Genomic DNA, 22,837 nt, shown 5'->3' with positions numbered 1-22,837 from the left:
GAGAATAGACATAACGGTGATGCCTAAGGGTGAGTTTACTTGTATTCACTGTTGGTTTTTAAAGGGCTACATAAGACCATAGAAAATGCCTAGTCCTTGGAGTTGTCATTCTGAAACATATGTGGTTACATCTCCAGGCACTGTCATTTTTCTAGAGTTTTCTGGATTTTGTGTAATTCAAAACACCTATCTAGGTAAGGCTGAATCAGCTACAGGGGGAATCTGCTAAGAATGGCTTTAAGTTAGCCTGGACATTCTCCCTTGTCCAATCACTAATGGTACCCTTTGGGATTAAGAGCCCAGTCTTGTATCAATCTCTGGCTCATTCATTTATAGGTGAAATAAATACATTCTTGGGTCTTTCCCTCTTATAGCTCTGGAACAGATGAAGACAGACAGGGGAAAGTGTCACATTTCACAAGATGGGCACTCATTCAGACTGAAGTATCTACCTTGCAGCCATTTTCACCATCAGTCTTAAAACTTCAGGTCCACTGCTCAGCCAGCTGCATCAGTTAGCAGCAGATGGTTGACATGAATAGACAGGATGATCCCTCAGTCCATTCTGTCAGGGACACCAAGGACAGCTGTAGAAAAGGCTGGGTGTCATGGATGACATCACCATCCAGATGTTAAGGATTTACCCCAGGTATTTCTAACTTCTCAATACCCTCACAGGCAGACAGATCTCGCTACAAGCTCTTTCTTTTTCTATAGACACAGTTTTAGATTTCAGTAGCATGGAGTGTGTTGTCTGAAGGGCTGAACCCTCCCATTTGTAAGGTGGCATCTGTGTGCTAGCATTCATGTGAACGTGTCAAGCTACCTTCCTGCTTCAGTCTCTGGACTTCATGCTGTCCAAGGCTTAGCACAGTGTGGGTAGAAAATACTTCCTATTAAATGAAAATAGCAAAAAATTTTAAGACCCTTATGAACCATCATGACTTGTATTAATCATTTTTAACTAACTGCCTTAGAATGTAAAGTCCTACGATGTGCCAGGGTTTAATCATAGCACTGTAAAATGTACTTGCTCCTCTATTAATGGACAATTCTAATTCATGTTAGGTTTTTTAGTTTGCTATTCATTTTGTTTGAAATGTTGAAAGCTACCTTCCACCTCTCGCAATTGTTGATGTAATATTTACTACAGAAATCTTGCTAGGGGAAGCATAAAGGAGATGGTAAAAATCACCTACAAAAATTACCACCTAAACAGATGCTATTAACATGCTAGCCTCTCTTACATGCACATGTACAGATCATTCTTTTACTTAATTTTTAAAGCAAATATAGACCTATTTTGTTCATAGAGTTTGCAAACTATTTTTTAACTCAACAATTGAGTATGAACAAATTCCCATGTCATCATATATTATTTTACAACCTTATTTTTAACAGTTGCATACTATTCCTTCACATGAATATAGTTAAATTCTTTCAGGTAATTCACTACTGCTGGATAGTTCAGTGATTTCTAATTTTTCACTATTACAAGCAACACTTGTTTAACATACACTAATGGATGAATTTTTGCTGAGATGAGATTATTCTCTTGGAAAACATTTTCAGAAGTAGAATTTTGGAGTCAAATGATATGTGTGTTTTTAAAGATTTCTTTTGGAGGGGGATAAATGGCCTTCTAGTCAGCAGTGTAGAGATATAGTCTCAGCAATACTGGGTATTATTTTCAAGTTGTTTTTTCCAATTTTGTAAGTGGAAAATAGTATCCCACTGTTGTCTTTATTTAAGGCAGACTGTCTTGATGGTCTCTCCCTTACTGGCCATATCCAGAGCAGCCTGGAAATATCACTGTGATGACATAATTCCCAAAATATCAACAAGATTAGAAGTCTGGTCTCATTTCTCAGACCAAAGCTTTTGCCTAGAATGTTTTGAAAGCAACCATATTCTTCCACAACTGAGTCTCAAAATATCTGCCCACATAAACCACAACCCATAAACTTGTGAAGCATGCTAGTTCAATTCAGACTGGCCATTGACTGCTACAAGTGTCATCTAGAGATCTGAGTTGACAAGTGACACTGGGCAGAGTTTGCCTTCCAGTTATAGCTCTGGAGTTTATAAGCATTTATTCAGTGTAATGGTTCTGACTTTTCCATCAAGCTATATTTGTACCTTGTTATTAAGCAAAGTTCAGCAAAGGCCCAAGGAAGCAAAGCCATTTGTTTCAGAGTGAGGGCTGGCTGTGGATTTATTCACTGAGGTATTCTGAGTGTGTGGCTTTGACCTATCCCAGCCAAACTAAGATTCCAGCATACAGACTAGGATTAATGGACCTTTAACTCATCAGCAGCATGAGCAGATTCAACACAGATGCACTTTCCAATAATCCTCCATGCTAGAGGCTAAGTAAGTTCTTTATGTTAAGTCTGAGGTATTTAGTGCTTTCCACCTAGTTACTCACAAAATGTGCTTTTTTGGGTGATCACATAAATAAAGTCACCTATCCTTCAGCAGTTATCTGGACAATGACTATCAAAACACTGTGCCAGATGCTAGGTAAGTACGCTGAACTAAGCTAACTAAGCCACGTGCTTTCCTGTCCACATAGACTTTATTTCCACTGTAAACCTGAAACAGGTGCTATACTAGTCCAGAATGGAAGGCCAGAAAACTACTCTTTCTGCTGTTGCTTCTTCTGTAATGGTTCAGATCCATCTGCCTGTAACATCCATCTGAGACCACATTTGTAGACATTAATTCATATGTCTGTAAAGACTCGACACAACGTTCAGTACACCTTACATGTCCTAGAGGGACTACATTTTACAATGCTTTGAAGTTCACAGAGTAGCATCACAGACATTATTTAATTATACACGTGTATATATATAAACGTGTGCATACATGTATGTAATGTGTCTGTATACATGCAGGAATGTGTGTCTTTGTGTGTGTGTACACATGTATGTATACATCTTATTGTACTGTTTCTCTGGAGAACCTTGACTAATACATTACCTCACCTGATTATTATGAGAATTAATTAAGATAAAGTCTGTGAAACTACCTTGTTAACCTCAAAGCATGTACATATATACATACTCTATGTGTGCATGCTGTGCTATGCCTAGTCACTCAGTCATGTCCGACTCTTTGCGACTCCATGGACTATAGCCTGCCAAGCTCCTCCATCCATGGGGATTCTCCAGGCAAGAATACTGGACTGGGTTGCTACCCTCCTCCAGAGGATCTTCCCAACCCAGGGATCGAACCCAGGTATCCCACATTGCAGGCAGATTCTTTACTGTCTCAGCCACTGGGGAAGCCCCTATATGCATATATGTGTGTGTATATTAGTATATGTATGTGTGTGTTAGTTGATCAGTTGTGTCCAACTCTGAGACACCAGAGACTGTAGCCCACAGTGCTCATCTGTCAATGGAATTCTCCAGACCACAATACTGGGATGGGTAGACTTTCCCTTCTACAGGGGTTCTTCCTGACCCAAGGATTCCTGCATTGCAGGGTCTCCTGCATGGCAGGCAGATTCTTTACTAACTAAGCCATCAGGGAAGCCCCATCAATCAATTTGTATATAGATGTAGATATAGATGGGTTTCCTTGGTGACTCAACTGGTAAAGAATCCACCTGCAGTGCGGGAGACCTGGGTTTGATCCCTGGGTTGGGAAGATACCCTGGAGAAGGGAAAGCCTACCCACTCCAGTATTTCAGCCTGGAGAATTCTATGAACTGTATAGTCCATGGGGTCGCAAAGAGCCAGACACGGCTGAGCAACTTCCACTTTGTACTTTTGTAGATGTAGATATAGATAAAGACACAGATATAGAGAGAGGGAGAGAGGTTATTTTTAAGGGACTGATTCACACAATTATGGAGGCTGGCAAGTCAAAAGTCTGTTGTGTGGGTCAGCAGGTTGGAGACCAACGTGAGGATCCAACCAATGTTTCAGTTGAAGTCCAAAGGTTGTCTGCTGGCAGAATTCCCTCTTCCTCAGGAGAGGTCAATCTTTTGGTTTAGTCAGGCTTTCAGCTGATTGGATGAGGCCCACCAAAATTATGGAGGCCAATCTACTTTACTCAAAGTTCACCAGTTTAAAAATAAGTCGCATTCAAAACACTCTCACAGAAATATTTGGAATAACATCTGACCAACTATCTGGCACTGTGGTGCAGCCAAGTAGACACAAAATTAACTACAGGAGAGCATCATTATCCTCAGTTTTAAAGATGTGGAAACTGAGAATCTTCAATGTCAAGTGATTTCTCCAAGGTCACCTGATTATTAAAAGCTACGTTAAATGTACTGTTTGCTCTATGTAGCTGTCTTATAAAATCCACAATTTCTAGTATTACAATATTTAATTTTTTTCATTGGTCCACATTAGAAAACCTCTGCAGATCCAAGAGGCATTGGGATACCTCCTGATTTTCTTTGTATGTTCTGATACCAATTTTTTGACACCAGCAGGGTGTCCTACAATTTAGTTCAATTCTAACTCTACCCAGAGTTAGCAAAAACATCAAGAGTTAGGGGCTCCGTCTCACAAGACTGCCACCCTTCAAATACTGGTTACAACTTTCAGGTATCTCCAAGATACTTACATTTCTGCCTGGCCCACTACACATTCAAGGTTTCTCACAACCCTCTCAGGTTTTAAAGTTTGCTAGAAAAATTCACAGAACTCAGGAGCGCTCTATACTCATGATTGCCATTTTATCACAAAGGCTACAAATAAATGGCCAAATGAAGAGATACATAGAGCAAGGTTAGGAAAGTCCAGAGCACAGGAATCTGAGTGCACCACTCTCCCAGGACATCAGTAAGTTCAACAACCAGGAAGCTCCACTGAACTCGGTGTCTGGAGTTTTTATATAGGATTTTATAGTGTGGGCAAGGTTGATTACATTATTGATCATTATTAAACTCAGTCTCCAGAAGATCTACATACATTTCTGTTTTCCTTTCACCAAAAAGGAACATCAAAGAGACAGTTTTGTTCTATCTGCAAGGCTTTAAAGTCACAGATTAGTAGTAATAGAAACAAATATAGACCATTTAAAAATTATCAGAAAGGGGAAAACTCGTATTCTGTTCATTTATCATGTTCAAACTCACACCCAGGACAGAAGCCTTTTCCCTAATAAGCCTTCCTAATAGATGGCACATATGTGGGGATTTGGAAAATAAATGTAGTGACTTAAACTTCATTTTCCCCACCTAATACACATTAGGATGGCTATTATTTAAAAAAAAGAAAAAACAGAAAACAACAGTGTGGTTAAGAGTGGAGTAATTAGAACGCTTATGCTCTGTTGGTGGGAAAGTAAAATCATGCATCTGCTGTGGAAAATAATGTGGTAGTTCCTTGAAATTTTAAAATAAAAGTATCCTATGAATCAGAAATTCTACTTCTGGGTATATACCTCAAAGATGTGAAAGCAGGGACTCAAACAGATACTTGCTCACACAAGAGCCAAAAGGTATAGGCAGCCTATGTGTTCATCAACACATGAATGGATAAACAGCATACATACATTGGATTATTCAGTTCAGTTCGGTTCCTCAGTCATATCCGACTCTTTGCGACCCCATGGACTGTAGCACGCCAGGCTTCCCTGTCCCTCACCGACTCCCAGAGCTTACTCAAACTCATGTCCATCGAGTTGGTGATGCTATCCAAGCATCTCATGCTCTGTCATCCCCTTCTTCTGCCTTCAATCTTTCCCAGCATCAGGGTCTTTCCCAATGAGTCAGTTCTTTACATCAGGTGGCCAAAGTATTGGAGTTTCAGCTTCAGCATCAGTCCTTCTAATGAATATTCAGGACTGATTTCCTTTAAGATGCACTGGTTGGATCTCCTTGCAGTCCAAGGGACTCTCAAGAGTCTTCTCCAACACTACAGTTCAAAAGCATCAATTCTTCAGTGCTCAGCTTTCTTTATGGTTCAACTCTCACATCCATACATGACCACTGGAAAAACCATAGCTTTGACTAGACAGACCTTTTATTGGCAAAGTAACATCTCTGTTTTTTAATATGCTGTCCAGGTTGGCCATAGCTTTTCTTCCAAGGAGGAAGCATCTTTTAATTTCATGGCTGCAGTCACCATCTGCAGTGATTTTGGAGCCCGGGAAAATAAAGTCTGTCACTGTTTCCATTGTTTCCCTATTTGCCATGAAGTGATGGGAGTGGTTGCCATGATCTTAGTTTTCTGAATGTTGAGCTTTAAGCCAGCTTTTTCACTCTCTTCTTTCACTTTCATCAAGAGGCTTTTTAGTTCCTCTTCACTTTCTGCCATAAGGGTGGTGTCATCTGCATACCTGAGGTTATTGATATTTCTCCCGACAATCTTGATTCCAGCTTGTGCTTCTTCCAGCCCAGCGTTTCTCATGATGTACTCTGCATATAAGTTAAATAAGCAGGGTGACAATATACAGCCTTGACATACTCCTTTCCCAATTTGGAACCAGTCTGTTGTTCCATGTCCAGTTCTAACTGTTGCTTCTTGACCTGCATACAGATTTCTCAAGAAGTAGGTCAGGTGGTCTGGTATTTCCATCTCTTGAAGAATTTTCCACAGCTTGTTGTGATTCACACAGTCAAAGGTTTTAGTATAGTCAATAAAGCAGAAGTAGATGTTTTTCTGGAACTCTCTTGCTTTTTCAATGATCCAACGAATGTTGGCAATTTGACCTCTGGTTCCTCTGCCTTTTCTAAATCCAGCTTAAACATCTGGAAGTTCATGGTTCACATACTGTAGAAGCCTGGCTTGGAGAATTTTGAGCATTACTTTGCTAGCGTGTGAAATGAGTGCAATTGTGTGGTAGTTTGAGCATTCTTTGGCATTGCCTTTCTTTGGGATTCGAATGAAAACTGACCTTTTCCAGTCCTGTGGCCACTGCCGAGTTTTCCAAATTTGCTGGCATCTTGACTGCAGCACTTTCACAGCATCATCTTTTAGGATTTGAAATAGCTCAAATGGAATTCCATCACCTCCCCTAGCTTTGTTCATAGTGAGGCTTCCTAAGGCCCACTTGACTTCACATTCCAGGATGTCTGGCTCTGGGTGAGTGATCACCCCATTGTGATTATCTGGGTTGTGAAGATCTTTTTTGTACAGCTCTTCTGTGTATTCTTGCCACCTCTTCTTAATACCTTCTGCTTCTGTTAGGTTCATACCGTTTCTGTCCTTTATTGTGCCCATCTTTGCATGAAATATTCTCTTGGTATCTCTAATTTTCTTGAAGAGATCTCTGGTCTTTCCCATTATATTGTTTTCCTCTATTTCTTTGCATTGATCACTGAGGAAGGCTTTCTTATCTCTCCTTGCTATTCTTTGGAACTTTGCATTCAAATGGTTATATCTTTCCTTTTCTCCTTTGCTTTTGGCTTCTCTTCTTTTCGCAGCTATTTGTAAGGCCTCCTCAGACAGCCATTTTGCCTTTTTGCATTTCTTTTTTCTTGGGGATGGTCTTGATCACTGCCTCCTGTACAATGTCACTAACCTCTGTTCACAGTTTTTCAGGTACTCTGTCTATCAGATCTAATCCCTTGAATCTGTTTGTCACGTCTACTGTATAATCATAAGGGTTTTTATTTAGATCATACCTGAGTGGTCTAGTGGTTTTCCCTACTTTCTTCAATTTCAGTCTGAATTTTGCAATAAGGAGTTCATGATCTGAGTCACAGTCAGCTCCCAGTCTTGTTTTTGCTGACTGTATAGAGTTTCCCCATCTTTGGCTGCAACGAATATAATCAATCTGATTTTGGTATTGACTATCTGGTGATGTCCATGTGTAGTCTTCTTTTGTGCTGTTGGAGTATTGTGGATTACTATTGTCATTGTGTATTATTATTATTTTGGATTTTATATAAGCTTGTGGGCTATTATTCAGACTGAAAGGGGAAGCAAATTCTGATACTTGCTACTACATGGATGATTCTTGAGGATATTATGCTAAGTGAAATAAACCAGTCACAAAAAGACAAATACTGTATGATTCCACTAATATGAGATTTGTAGAGTTGTTTAAATTCATAAAGACATGAAGTAGAATAGGAATTGCCAGAGGCTTGGGCAGCGGCAGGAGGACAGTTTAGCGGGAAGGCACTGAACTGAACTGATCATCATTAAGGACAGTCTCAACTTTGCAAGGCGAAAGAGTTCTGGAGATTGATTACACAACAATGTCAAAAAAGTTAAAACTACTGTACTATATACTTAAAACCAGTTAAGATGGTGCATTTTATGGTATGTGTATTTTGCCACAAGTTTTTAAAAAAACTATGACTTTTCAAAACCATCCCTAATTACATTTTTGAAGTTAGACTTTAAAAAAAGTAAGTTAAAATAAACAAACAAAAAAACCTCATTTTTCTACTTCTAAAACCAAAGTTAGGGGGAAATATTCCACTTCCCAAAAGTTATTTCTTTGAAAACATAAATACAGCTAATAAAATCCTAACTAGATTTATCAATAAAAAAGAGACAAAAACATATTAGGAATGATATGGAATGTCCTTATAGGTCCTTCAAATATTAGAAGGATAATAAGGGGATATTATAAACAACCCTGTGCCAAAAAGATGCAGAAAAAACATAAACAAAATTCAACATCAACTCATGTAAAAATTTTAAAAGGGTTTAGAATGGAAAGGAATTTCCTCAACCAAATAAAGAACTTTACAAAAACCAACAGCTAACATCATACTTTTAAGAGAAAGGCTGAACACCTTCCTGCTAAAATCAGAAGAAAACAAAGATACCCACTGTAATCCCTTCTACTCAGCATCATACTGAAGGTCCTAGACAGTGTACTAAGCTAAAAAGAAAACAAAGGCTTACATATTGGAAAGAAAGAGATAAAACATTTTTTATTCACAGACAAGTGATAGTCTATATAGAAAAATCCTTGGGAATCTACCTCTACCCCCCAAAATACTAGAATAAATGAGTTCACGAGGTCACAGGATAACAGGATAAAAGTCAGTATTTCTATATATTAGCCAAGAATAATTGGCTAAAAAAGGAATAATTGGCTAAACTTTGGTTGTCTGCAGAGAGATGAAATTGCAGATAAAGATTTGTGCATGTATGTTTTTATAAGCAGGGAATGGGCAAGACATATACCAGTGCCACAGACTATAAGGTTCTGTTTGTTCCACAAGACCGACTTTGCTTTAGGGACCTTCATTCTCAGTTTTTGGCATTAGGTGCCATTTTTCTTTTTGAAAATTGAGTAAGCTAAAATTAATTAGGAGAAGTGATTGTTTTGACAGTGGGGTGAAGCAAAGTGGGTTTAGAGGGATTTGTGGAAAACAAACTTAAAGATAAGGAAAGAAAAAAGAGAAAACAAATTATACCAAAAAAAGACCATAATAGATGCAGCAAACTTCTTTCTGTAATTGTGAACATTTCTCACATTTTAAGCCTAAAGCTCAAGATGTGGTTTGTTACCTTGTTTGTGTGACTCCACTTATATGAGGTGTAACTAGGCTCTGACCTGGTGTAGTCAGATCCACAGAATCAGAAAGTAGAACAGTGGTTACCAAGGGCTGGTGGGGGCAGTGGATGGGGACTTTGTGTTTAACAGATATGGAATCTCAATTTGGGGTGCTGAAAAATTTCTTGAGATGTATGGTGGTGATATTTTGAAAATACCTAATGCCACTGAACTGTATTTAAAATGACTAAGATGGTAAAATTTATGTTATGCATATTTTCCCACCATAAAAATGCTTCTAAAAAAGATGTCACATAATTATAATATTTCATCTGATCCTTTTATCTTGACTTGTCATAATAGCTCAATGATCATAAAAGCTTGAAGGAAAGAAAATGAATACATGTAAAAGACTGTTCTCAGTTTTTTTGTTTGTTTGTTTTTTAAGACTTTTGCAAGTCATATGCATTTGAAGAGTGGGAGGTTTTTCTTCTGTGATCTTCTTTAGCACGATGATCAAATGTTTCTGGGAAGGTTTACAAATTGCTACCTGGCCTTCACTTCTCTCAAACTAGTTCTGATACAGTGCAGTGAGACCTTGAGTGCTGAACCACCCACAGGCAGAGCCCAATATTTCTGCTCCATTTCTGTGCCCGAGGGCTCACAAGGCACTTCAGTTCTCACCAGGGGGAAGGTGAGGGTGAGTGCTGACCTTGGGGGTCGCTTCTGCCAGCTCCCAGGAGAATGGGGTCGGAGACGTCCAGGTTTGTGAGCGGGCTTGGTGGCAGCTGTGCTCCTTGCTTCCTGGTAGGCCTCTGAGGTCTTATTCTCAGTGGAATAAGATCCATTTATTCCTGTGAAGCTGGAAAACAACGAGCCTTTTCTCCTGCTAGCTCAAAGGCTCAGGGCAAAGAGACATACGTTTAAGGAAAAGAGTTTGGGAATTGTAAGAAGTTTCAGTCAAGCCTCTCTATGGGGGAATTTAAAAATAGGGTGCTTCTGTACTGAAGAGGAACAGCTTCAATTTATCTGGATTCAATCTATGAAGTGGCATTTCAGCTATGTTGACTTATTAATAGTCTTTGTGAAGAGTGATTTAATTACTACTAATAAAGTATTTTGTGTCAAAATCACCTATTCAATTTTAGCAGAGCAGCGAACACTAGAGAATTACTTAAAATTAACAGACACCATTTTAAACCTGTACAATACTTATCTTCAACATGCCATGAAACCCAGACTATATTTCCATTCCCTCCTCCCTCACCAAAATGGAGAGACCCACTTCTAACATATGGAAGCATTTTCACACTGCAAGTTATTCTGAGGGGAAAAGATGTGATTTATAAATGCTGTCAAATGCAATATGTATTTCCAAATGGCTCTGAGTGGACTAGGAACAGCACAGGACACGTTCTGCATCTTTATTACCCCACGGGCACAAAAGAAGGAACGGTGGAGAGGAAGCGCCAACAGCCCTTTCTAGCATTGTCAGTCCAGAGGGCTCATGTTTGCTGCTGACAAACATGTCCACGTCGTTGAAGATGACAGGTAACCTGATCACAAAAGCATACTTAGTTTATATTCTCTATGTAATATTTATAGATAAAATAACACCTTCAAATTATGGAGAAATTGGGTGTGTTTTGTCAAAAGCAATGCATTCTTCTGAGTCATTTTCACCAGTGGCTGAAAATAAAGGTTTTTTTAATTTAGGCTTATTAAACCATGTTTATTAAAACATGGAGGTTTTAAATTGCTAGGCTTACCATGCCATTTGCCTGCCCATATTCTCAAACAAACCTCTTAAAAGTCAGAATACAAACAGAAAATGGTAAGAGTAAGTGAAGCATCTTGCATGTCTACAGATGGCAAAACAGAAGTGCAGGAAGATACACATAGTCTGGGATGACATATCAACCTGTCTCGTATAGACTACAGAAGCAGGAGGGCTACTGCAACCCAGGTACATCACAGCATCAGAAGAAAAACTGTGAAGCAGACGTTTAACTAAGCCAAGAGGGAGCCTTCCTTAGAGGAAAAACCATGAAGTTTGGAGTCGGCTCTCATGTATTTTGGGGCTTCCTGGTTGATGCTAGTAGTAAAGAACTTGCCTGCCAATGCAGGAGACATAAGAGACCCAAGTTCAATCCCTGGGTCAGAAAGATTCCCTGGAGGAGGGCATGGCAACCCACTCCAGTGTTCTTGCCTGGAGAATTCCGTGGACAGAGGAGCCTGGTGGGCAATGGTCCATAGGGTTGCAAAGAGTTGGACACGACTGAAGTGGCTTAGCACGCACACACACTCGTGTGTTTTAGTCTAAGATTTCTAAGTACTAGCTGTGTGACCTTGTGTACCTTTTGTAATTCTGAAGCCTTAGCTGTCTCATGATCCAAGGGTCTAATAACTTACCTCTTGAGGATTATATCATGTAGTAAGAGCTGCAGTTTACTGAGCATTTCTCACATGCCAGGTACTGGGGCTTAGCATTTTATCTACATTACCTCATTTAATCCTTACAACTTTGTCAAGTCTTACTATTCCTATTTAATTACAGATGAGTAAATTTGGGCCCAGAGGGTCAAATGACCTGCCTTAGCTCACACAGTGAGTTGAGGAGATGGGATTTTAATTCAGTCTGGTTTTTGGCAAAGTTTAGGTTTTTGTTTTTGTTTTTTTTTAGTTTAGGTTTTTAAAACACACTTCCTGCCACTGGTAGTCATTTATTTAGTCACCAAGAGTAATATATTTAAAGATATTTTATAACAGGTGAAGTGTGATGCAAATATATATTTTCACTTTACACATATGCATAAAACAAGCACCACGGGAGATCAGCAAGGTCTAACTTTTAGGTCATGTAAAGTTAAATATTTCAAAAGGCAAAAGGTTAAAAAATAGTCATGATATGCATAAGCATGCCATATGGTACTGTTTTAAAAAGAAAGAAATAATTCGAAGAGTCATGTTTTGACAGTGAAACAATAGTAAAATTTAATGGAGTATGCTGTGTAGGCTGTTGAAAACATCTGTTGGAAAACAAGAAGGTCGTGAAACCGTTCAACTCACAGATCATTCCCCAGTATAAAGCACACTGCACATGACAACCATGTCTTTTGGGATCCATTACAGAACTCTCAAAAATATAAAGCCAGTTTCTTCCATCACACTGTGTTTTGATCAACAGTGATATTGCCAGGTGCTCTGTATCAAATGACTTAATGAAAGTTCTCTGTTTTTTAAAATCTGTGAACTTCCATATTTATGATGACATTATGCATGCATGTTTAGTCGTGTCCAACTCTTTGTGACCCGATGGACTGTAGCCCGCCAGGCTCCTCTGTCCAGGCAAGAATTGTGGAGTGATTTGCCATTTCCTTCTCCAGGGGAGCTTCCCGACCTAGGGATCGATCTTATGTCTCCCGCATCTTCTGCACTGCAGATGGATCTTTTACCAGGGAAGCCCTATAATGACATTAGTGAAGTAAATGGTTTTAAGAAATGAGAGTTTGCCTTCAACTGAATTGTTTCTACTGCAAATTTCCATATTCTAAAATGCAAATGAAACCAATTCACTGGCCATAGCCCACTGTCACCTATGACTGGATTATAAACTAAGCAGAATGATTTGGTGTTGAGGTTAGGGTGAGGTGTTTCAGGGCCTTGGTCCCACCTCCAGAAGGGTAGCAAGTTCTCTGTGTGATACGGCTTCTGGTTCTTTTTGGTTCTGGCTCACATCAGATACTTTATTTTTATGTCTTTGTTTTTCAAAATTGATCTGTGTCTAGATTTTAGACCAACATACAAACCAGGCAAAAGGAGAAGGGGGTGGCAGAGGATGAGATGGTTAGATAGTACCATCAACTCAATGGACACGAGTTTGAACAAACTCCGGGAGGTAGTGAAGGACAGGAAAGCCTAGTGTGCTGCAGTCCATGAGGTCACAGAAAGTCAAACATGACTTAGTGACTGAACAACAACAACAACACAAACCAGTGGAGAAAAGAATCTAAAGTCTTTGGAATTCACAATGAATGGATCTCGTGAAGATTAGCAGCATAAGAAGCAGATGAATTCAGAAAGTGGGATGGATTAGACAAAGTTCTTGGTGGTAATGGTTGTTTTCAGTGGGTTGAGAGAGAGTTTTCTCATCTTCTTCTACAATGTCCTTTTTAGAATGCCCCATTCTGAAAATGAGTTATTTATCAGCGTGGTATTGATGAGAAAAAGAATAGCTTCCTTTGTTTTATTCTTTTTATCTCAAGTGTGTGCTCACAATGAATCAAAAATGTTAGATTTCTTAGAGTAGGCAATTTATAACTCCATTTCCAACGAAAATCTAGAACAGTTCAAAAAATTCACAACTGGGTTGAAAAAAGTCAGTGTTTTCTCCTTTTACTTCATATAATAATATGCTCAGATGCTTAGTCGTGTCTGACTCTTTGTGACCCCATGGACTGTAGCCTGCCAGGCTCCTCTGTTGATGGATTCTCCAGGCAAGAATATTGGAGTGGGTAGCTATTTCCTTCCCCAGGTGATCTTCCCACCCAGGGATCAAACCTGGGTTTCCTGCATTGCAGGTGGATTCTTTACCAACTGAGCCACCAAGGAAGCTCCCTTTGACTTCATATACTGTATTTATTACAACATACTTGCATTCATAGTACACAATTGGCTATAATTTAAGCAGGGACGACCAGGCTGGAATTGTTCCAACAGCATCCATTTCTCTTATGTCTCAAGTTGAGCTGGTGCTTTGTGAGGTTCAACTTGGCAATTTCTGGTATGAATCGCCTGTTTCCCTCTGGGGTCCTGATTATTTTACCTTCAAGTCAGTCAGTACAAAGCATCTGATAAAGGAGAATCAAGAGTGTCCCATCATAGTTAACAATGACTGTGGCTTTACCATCTCCTTTTATAAAGACATATTTTTAAAAATATTTTGGTGGGTAATTTGTTATTCAGTTCATGGCTTTTGCATTTTTACAGAGTTCCTCCATAGATAGCTAGAGATGAGTACAGAATGTCTTATGTCTATAGTTCCATCATGAATTGGCACAGATTCCTTTTTCTTTTGGGGCTGTAAGTTGTCATTTGTTCAAACTATCTTATAATAATTTATTTAATATTTATAGATTTGAAGCTTTTTCAAAATCAAGATTGTGATTCAGACCTTCTACATCTCTTCTTCCTGAGGTTCCATAGAGAGATTAAGATCACCTGCCATAATTTATCTTTTTTCTACAAAATATTTTTATAGTTGAGACTTTAGATGTTTTAAATTCCTGTTGAAAAATCTTTGTACTCTGACAAAATGATGTAGTTTATGCTTTCAGGCTAAATTTTTGCTTTGCAGAAATAAGCATTTTAACATTTGGGATATTTAATAAACCCAAGCCAAAATATTTTCTAAAAAAAAATTTCCTTTACTCAAATTTCTGACATATTATTAAAACAGAAGAATGAAAATGCATCAGAGAGGAAATCATTCTTTGTTTCAAGCAGAATATCTGAATGACTGATTTCAATATCCTAACTATAGACATTTCTTTTTAGGTCTTCAGAGTAGCCCTTGACTTCATCTTATACTGAATCAAAATAATCATAGTATGTGGTTTGAGTAGAATTATTTTCTTATTCACTGTCAGTTTACTCAAAATGTCTGGAAGTTTAGCCACTAACTCCACAAGAGTCTCCACTTCCATCTTCCTAAATTTGGTCTCAGTGGGCAGACACCTAAAGATGCTCAAGAGGACTGTTCCTCAAACATGAACACAAACCAGCTGTGGATATTGCAAAATGCAGATTCTCAGGCAGTAGTCTGGGATGGGGCCCAAGAGACTGCATTTCTATCAAGTCCCAGTCAATGTTGCTGGTCTGTATGGACCACACTTTGAGGAGAAAGGACCTCTAAAACTATCAATGGACCATGACTATGGCCTGAATTCTGAAACTTTCTGATATTAAAAAATAAAAAGAAAGAGGAGTGCAACAAGGAGAAGTGAGAAGAAAACCAGGGATAAGAATAAGGTAATGAGTGAAAGGAAAAGGAAAGACCTTTGAGGCACAATGAGAAATTTTCCCTAGAGCTAACAGGGTAGCTAGGTGATGGCCGTGTCATAGGACTGGAGGGGAGGAGGGCAGGGACGCTAACTTTGAGTGTCTTCTGTGCAGACTGTGCTCTGACATATTGCCATATGTTTAGGCATGCATGTATCCATAAGGATGCATATACCTGGATATGTGTAGGTGGTTTAGTTGCTCAGTCGTGTCTGACTCTTGCAACTTCACGGACTGTAACCCGCCAGACTCCTCTGTTCATGGGATTTCCCAGGCAAAAATACTGGAGTGGGTTGCCATTCTCTTCTCCAGGGGATCCTCCCAACCTAGGGATCTAACCCGAGTCTCCTGCTTTGCAGGCGGATTCTTTACTGAGCCACCAGGGAAGCAGATATGTGTCGAGATGTGTGTGTATATGGCAGATGGACGGATAGAAATTCTGCCTTGCTCCAAAAAAGTTTGAAGAAGCTGTTCCAGGTAGTCATACATGCACACATGGCTTCCCTCTTCATTCATAACAAGCCTTTGAAAATATATACCAAGAGAGATAAGAGAGCTAAGCCTTGTGAAAGTGAAATTGCTCAGTCGTGTCTGACTCTTTGCGACCCCATGGACTGTAGCCTACCAGGCTCCTCCACCCATGGGATTTTCAAGGCAAGAGTACTGGAGTGGGTTGCCATTTTCTTCTCCAGGGGACCTTCCCAACCCAGGAATTGAACCCTGGTCTTCCACATTGTAGGCAGACACTTTTACCATCTGAGCCTCTGAGGGACAGGGATGTTCCTCTTTTTAAAGCACATCTCTAGGATTATCTGACTTCATAACTTCAAAATCCATGCTCTGAGCCGTTGAGAGAGCCAGACACGAGTGAAAGAAGAGAAGAGTACAGTGACATAAAGGACAGTACTGGAGCCTGGGGTGAGACTGCACAGAAGAAATGAGAAAAGAGGATGTGGCAGAGACACGTGGGAAGATCCAGGAGGAAAATGCAGGGCCCCAGTCCAAGTGGATAATTCTCCTAGTAGCAATTAGAGGTGACCCATTTGGCAATGCTCAGTCTTCCCAGGGGTACTGTTGCCACTGTCTTTCCTGCCAAGATTGTTTCCACAACCTTTTCAGCCCTAGTTGCATTAGCCATGTTCTATCCAATCTGGAGAACTGAATTTTCAACTTAACTATTCTAAACTACCAAGCAAGATGAAGCAGTCTGCCAGATTCTAGGTGGGAGAAGCTATATAGCAGAAACCGGGGGCCCCTGGAGCTGCCTGCGCCCATGCCCACTGGGACTCTCAGCCAAAGGCACTCCGTTCTGTCTCTTCCTTCTCTTCCAGATCTACTTTTGGCTCAGTGGATACTTTCAAACCTCCTCCTTCGAGATGGCTGAAAACCCATCACTTACTTTTCTACATGAAATAGCTTTTTCAGAGATTGAGTGCTAATTAAATATATTGGGGTGGGGGGGATGGTAGGAACAAGACCTTACAACTCACCCAAAATTTGGGGGGAAATGATGGTACACATTAGAACGGGGAGAAAAGGAGTGTATATTTACTGTTAACACTGACCAAACATTACCTTAGAATCCTGAAGGACAAAGCTCCATCATTAGGCATCATGCACAAGATTTCATTCTTGTTTGGAGAGGTGAAGGAGTGTTTTGAATGAAGGTGAAGGACAAGAACATAAAATGCCTTTCAATAGATTAGACAGCTTTATGAAGAGTAGATCTTTAGTCGTTCAGAGGTTTTCATTGCACTCTGAACCCAGTGAATCAGTCTTGCTGACACCTTTATTTCCATATATTTCTATGCAAAGAACGGTTAGATCCAAGAAATAAGATACTGGATGCTTGTTAAGCAATATAACTCAATTAGAAGTCTGTCATTGGTCAGGAGCATGAGAACTGTCCTTCAATCATGGCTGTTTGACACTATGGTAGAAAAAAATTATTTTTAAACTTAGTTTTTCTTTTTCCAAAAGCCCTGGTTATATGAAGGTTAATACAAAAGACAGCTGTGAGTTGGATGCTGTTACTTCTGGGGACCCAGAAAAAAGGCAGAGAAAGGAGCGAGGAGATTGCAACCACGTGATTTAAGGAACCAAATAGTCCTACAAGACTTTTCTAGAAAAAAATTGCAATCTCCTCCTTGCTCCTTTCTCTGCCTTTTTTCTGGGTCCCCAGAAGTAACAGCATCCAACTCAAAGCTGTCTTTTGTATTAACCTTCATATAACCAGGGCTTTCCTGATAACTCAGTTGGTAAAGAATCTGCCTGCAATGCAGGAGACCCTGGTTCAATTCCTGGGTTGGGAAGATCCCCTGGAGAAGGGATAGGCTACCCATTCTAGTATTCTTGGGCTTCCCTTGTGGCTCAGCTGGTAAAGAATCTGCCCGCAATGTGGGAGACCTGGGTTTGATCCCTGGGTTGGGAAGATCCCCTGGAGAAGGGAAAGGCTACCCACTCCAGTATTCTGGCCTATAACCAAGTACCAGGCATTTAGTGCTACCTCTTTATATTTACACATCTATTTTTAATACCTCTTTTTTAAATTTTAATACCCCTTTATATTTATGTTTAGGTGCTAGTGGTTTGGAACTATGGAAGAACTTAGGTTTCTTTCATAGATTCTCTGACCCCTTCAACTACTACCACCACCACATGTACACTTTTCATTCCCCCATCTTCCCAAAATCATTATATTAGAAGTATGATTACATCAATATTCAGTAATCATATCACTGTAACCATGTAATATATTTTGATTACTTTTCTTTTACTGCTCAAATTTTGTTTCTTCTGGATTTAGTGATTGTGTCATAGTTTTGTTTTGTTTTCTCAGTTCTCCACGTACTAGTTTCCAGTCAATCCCCAAACTTTCAAATGATCTAAATATCATTTCAAAATATTTAGTTACTTGAGATATTCAACTGCTTTTACTTCCATCTTTTGGGAGACTTCTTTTCTAGCATTTCTTCAGGGACCTCCCCCATGGTGGACTGGTTTTTCTCTGCCATTGGTGTACTGTGGTCGTCCTGGGCTATCCTCTCACTATTTTCCTAGAGGTTGCCTTCATCTCTTCTTGAGTGGGTGCCCCTGTTTCTTGGCTCCTTAGTTTACCAGCTCTTTTTGTAAAGCACATCCTTTAGAGGCATCCTGAGACTGGGTGTATACGGGATACATATTTTGAGAGTTCACTGTTGGAAATGTTTTTATCATGTCATTACACTTACTCAATACTTTATATTAGCCCATAGTTTTAGATTGGAAATCTTTTCCCTTCAGAGTGTTAAAAGCATTGCTCCTTTGATTTCTTATTTTAAAAAAATTTTATTGGAATATAGTTGCTTTACAATATGGTGTTAGTTGCTGCTGTAGAACAAAGTGAATCAGCTATGCATCTATGTATATCCCCTCTTTTTTAATTTCCTTCGCATTTAGGTCACCACAGAGCCTTGAGTAGAGTTCCCTGTGCAGCACAGTAGGTTCTCATTAGTTACCTATTTTATACATAGTGTCAAGTGTTTCTCTGGAGAAGAGAATGGCAACCCACTCCAGTATTCTTGCCTGGAGAATCCCATGGACAGAGGGGCCTGGGGGCTATAGTCCATGGGGTCACAAAGAGTCGGATATGACTAGCAACTAACACTACTACTGTCAAGGGTTTATATATCAATCCCAATCTACCAATTCATCCCATCCTCCTGCCTTTCCCCCTTGGTATCCATACATAGTCCTACATCTGTGTCTCTGTTTCTGCTTTGTAAATAAAATCATCTATACCAATTTTTTTCAGGATTGTTGTTGTGACTCCGAAAGCCATTCTGTCACCTGACTCTTTGTATGTGACTTTACTCCCTTTTCTGTGCTAATAGGACCTTTTCTTTGTAGTGTTCTAAGATTTCATAGGTATCGTTCTTTCTTCATGTATTGTTCTAAGTATTGTATTGGCTCTTTCAAACTGGAAACTTAGGTCTTTTGATTTGGGGGAATTTTAACGATTTATCTGTTGATGATTTAATCCCATCTTTTTCCTTTATTCTCTTTCTCTAGAGCTTCTATTCAGAGAAGGAAGTGGTAACCCACTCCAGTACTCTTGCCTGGAGAACCCCATGGATGGAGGAGCCTGGTAGGCTACAGTCCATGGGGTCGCTAAGAGTCAGACATGACTGAATGACTTCACTTTCACTTTTCACTTTCATGCACTGGAGAAGGAAATGGCAACCCACTCCAGCATTCTTGCCTGGAGAATCCCAGGGACAGAGGAGCCTGTTGGGCTGCTGTCTGTGGGGTTGCATAGAGTCGGACATGACTGATGTGACTTAGCAGCAGAGCTTCTATTAGGTATTGAAGTGGTTCTTGGATTGATCATCTGAGTTTTATATATTCTGAGTTTTATATATTTTATATATTCTCATATTTTTCATTTCTGTTCTTTTGCTTTGCTATCTGGGCTATTTACACAATTTTATTCTCCAAATCTATTGATTTTTTAAGCCAGTATTGATTCTTTTGATACATATTTTAAAGTCTAAATTTCTAAAAGCTTATTCTTGCTCTGTGTTGCTTTTTCTAAAAAAATAGTATTCTGATTTTGCTTCATGGATGTTTCATATTTGTGAAGATATTAATTATGTGCTTATTGCACATATAATTTTAATATATATATTATGTATGAAAATAAATTATATACATATAATTTTATAAAATATATCTTAAGCTCTCTGTATAGTCTTTTCCTTCAAATTTCCTTTCCTCCAGTTCACTCACTCAATCATTGAATTTTTATGTCTGGTGACCCTTGATTACCTGCTTGTATTTAAGAAAGGGGCACTCACTAAAAAGCTCATTGGCGGCTATGTGCACTTGAATTGGGGACTCATCATCTGGTTTGATCTTTCACCAATAAATCCCTTTGTCAGTATCTTTTGTTCCTCTTCTTTGGGACTGGCCAGACTATCCAGAGAAAAATCTTATAATTTCCTGCGTAAAGGAAGTAAACCTGGCTGCCACTGTTCTGTGCACTGAGTAGAGAGCGCTCAGAACTTTAATATTTTGTATGCATGATAGGCAGAATAACAGCTCCCTAAAGATGTCAATATCCTAATGCCCAGAACCTATAAATGTGTACTTTATATGGCAAAAGAAACCCAGTAGATGTTAAGGATCTGAGATGGGGGGATTATCTTAGATGATTTGCATAGGCACACTGCCTTCACAAAGGTCATCATAGGACAAAGAAGGAGGTGACTGTCAGAGTCCCAGAAGGAGATATGATAATAGAAGCAGACACTGGAGTGATGCGGGGCCATAGGTCAAGATATGAGGTGGCCTCTAGAAGCTAGAAAAGCAAAGGACATGGAGTCTTTCCTGAACTTCCAGAAGGAACACAAACCTGCTGGCCCAGTGTAGACTTCTGGCCTCCAGAACTTTAAGATTATAAATTTGTATTGTTTTAAAGAACCAGGCTTGTCCTAATTTGCTATAGCAACAGCAGGAAACTAACAGAGGATGTAAACTTTCACCTAATGCCCATCTTTTCATTATAGAACCTCCACTTTAAGCTTTGTCTGCTGTTTCATCTTTTCTAGGGAGGAACGCTTGAGTCTTCTGCTTGAGTGAGAGGGGGACAGTTGCTTGGTTCTCAAATAGACAAAACTACTTCCTATTTTCAGCCAGTCTTCACTTCTGCTTCCAGAAATACTCAGTGATACCCATCCTTGGACTTTTGGTGGCTCTGTGGGGAGTCAGCCAGCTTGCCTCTTTAGTAGCCCCACAGCTGGCTTAAGGGTATCACTTATTCTTCTACTTTATAGCTTCCAAAATTCTGTCACCATTATTTGCCTTCAGTTTTCATTGTCTTTGTAGTTCCTCTCTTCCCTGCTCTCTGGTTCCCCAACGAAAAAAAATTACCCAAGTATTTATTATTGCTTCATTGTGATTTTCTGACATAGTAGAGGTACATATGCATGATCAATCAACATTGACAAGGTTAAAAAAATGTTAAGTGCTATGATTTTATACTGATTTTTCCCTGGTGTGGTACTGGATGGTATGTATCATACACTGAGAACATAACATTATGCTGGTAGAGTTGTAGGTATGTTAGTATGACCTGTGGGAGCTAAGAAAATGGTTTTATAGGAGGGCGCTCTGGGTTTAAAGGCTTTTCTCACTTACTACTAGTGTGACTTTCAGCAAATTGCTTAACGGAGCCTCAGTTTCCTCATCTGAAAGTATCTGGAAACATGGTAGAAACCACATTTAATCCACAAATAAATTTAAAGAATGAATTTAGACAAGGTGACAGATAAAAGTGCGTGGCCACAGTATTCCTCCATTGTGGAGCAGAAATACAAGTGAACTGAGATGGACTCAGTTATATAGATGGTACTTTCTGTGCCCCTCCTGTATGTAACAGGCTTCCCAGGTGGCTCAGTAGTAAAGAATCTGCCTGCCAAGCAGGAGACATGGGTTTGATCCCTGAGTCAGGAAGATTCTTTGGAGCAGGAAGTGGCAACCCACTCCAGTATTCTTGCCTGGAGAATTTCATGGACAGAGGAGCCTGGCAGGCTACACAGTTCATGGGATCGCAAAGAGTCGGAGACAACTTTGGGACTAAACCATCACACTTCTACATTACAAGTACTTAATACAACATTTGTGGGATGAATGAATGTCTTCTCTTAATAAAGCATTTCAGAAAACAACAATGAATATAGCCATTCTTTAAATGCTACATGAACCTTAAAACAGGCAAAACAAAATTTTTTTAAGTCTTTAAAATTTTTCTTCCCCATCTCCTTATTTTCATTCCCTTTAACAGAAGACTGTATTTTAAGCTTTTAATTGTTCCATTTTCCTGAAAAAATCATGGATGTGAGATTAAGAAAGAGATAAAGAGCAATCTTATCAGTTCTCCTCTAGAATCTAGACTATCCTCCTAGGTTTCTTATTTCCTCTCCCTCATTCCCTTCCCCCTCTAAGCAATTTTCCACACAGCAGGCAGAGTGATCTTCAAAAACAAAATACATACCAGAGTGAATCACTCCCCAACTTAAACTCTCTTATTGGCTTTCTATCTTTCTTGGAATAAAAAAAAAACAACAACAACTCCTTGGCACAAACTGCAAGACTTTTCAAAACTCCATTTTCATCTTTAGCCTCATCTTATACCACTGTCCTCTCTCTCTTGCCTTGCAAAGTATCTTGGGTATAGTCATTCCTCAATACATATTTGTTGAATAAGAGGATTAATTAACAAGTGATCAATGAACATATTAGAAAGAAAAAGGGATAAAATTTAAAATATACCACTTTAAGGGCCATGATCTTATTTTCAAGTTTT

General features: G+C 39.3%; 1 protein-coding gene across 5 annotated transcripts in view; it reads left to right on the top strand.

The window, feature by feature from the left end:
• The window catches only part of RANBP3L (RAN binding protein 3 like), a 54,370-nt gene that overhangs the window by 876 nt on the left and 30,657 nt on the right, over window positions 1-22,837 (top strand). The window lies entirely within an intron of this gene.

This window comes from Odocoileus virginianus, chromosome 14 (genome assembly GCF_023699985.2).
Source record: "Odocoileus virginianus isolate 20LAN1187 ecotype Illinois chromosome 14, Ovbor_1.2, whole genome shotgun sequence".
NCBI classification, from domain to species: domain Eukaryota; kingdom Metazoa; phylum Chordata; class Mammalia; order Artiodactyla; family Cervidae; genus Odocoileus; species Odocoileus virginianus.
Note: the sequence above shows the minus strand (reverse complement) of the source record. Positions and strands in the feature narration are given on the sequence as shown.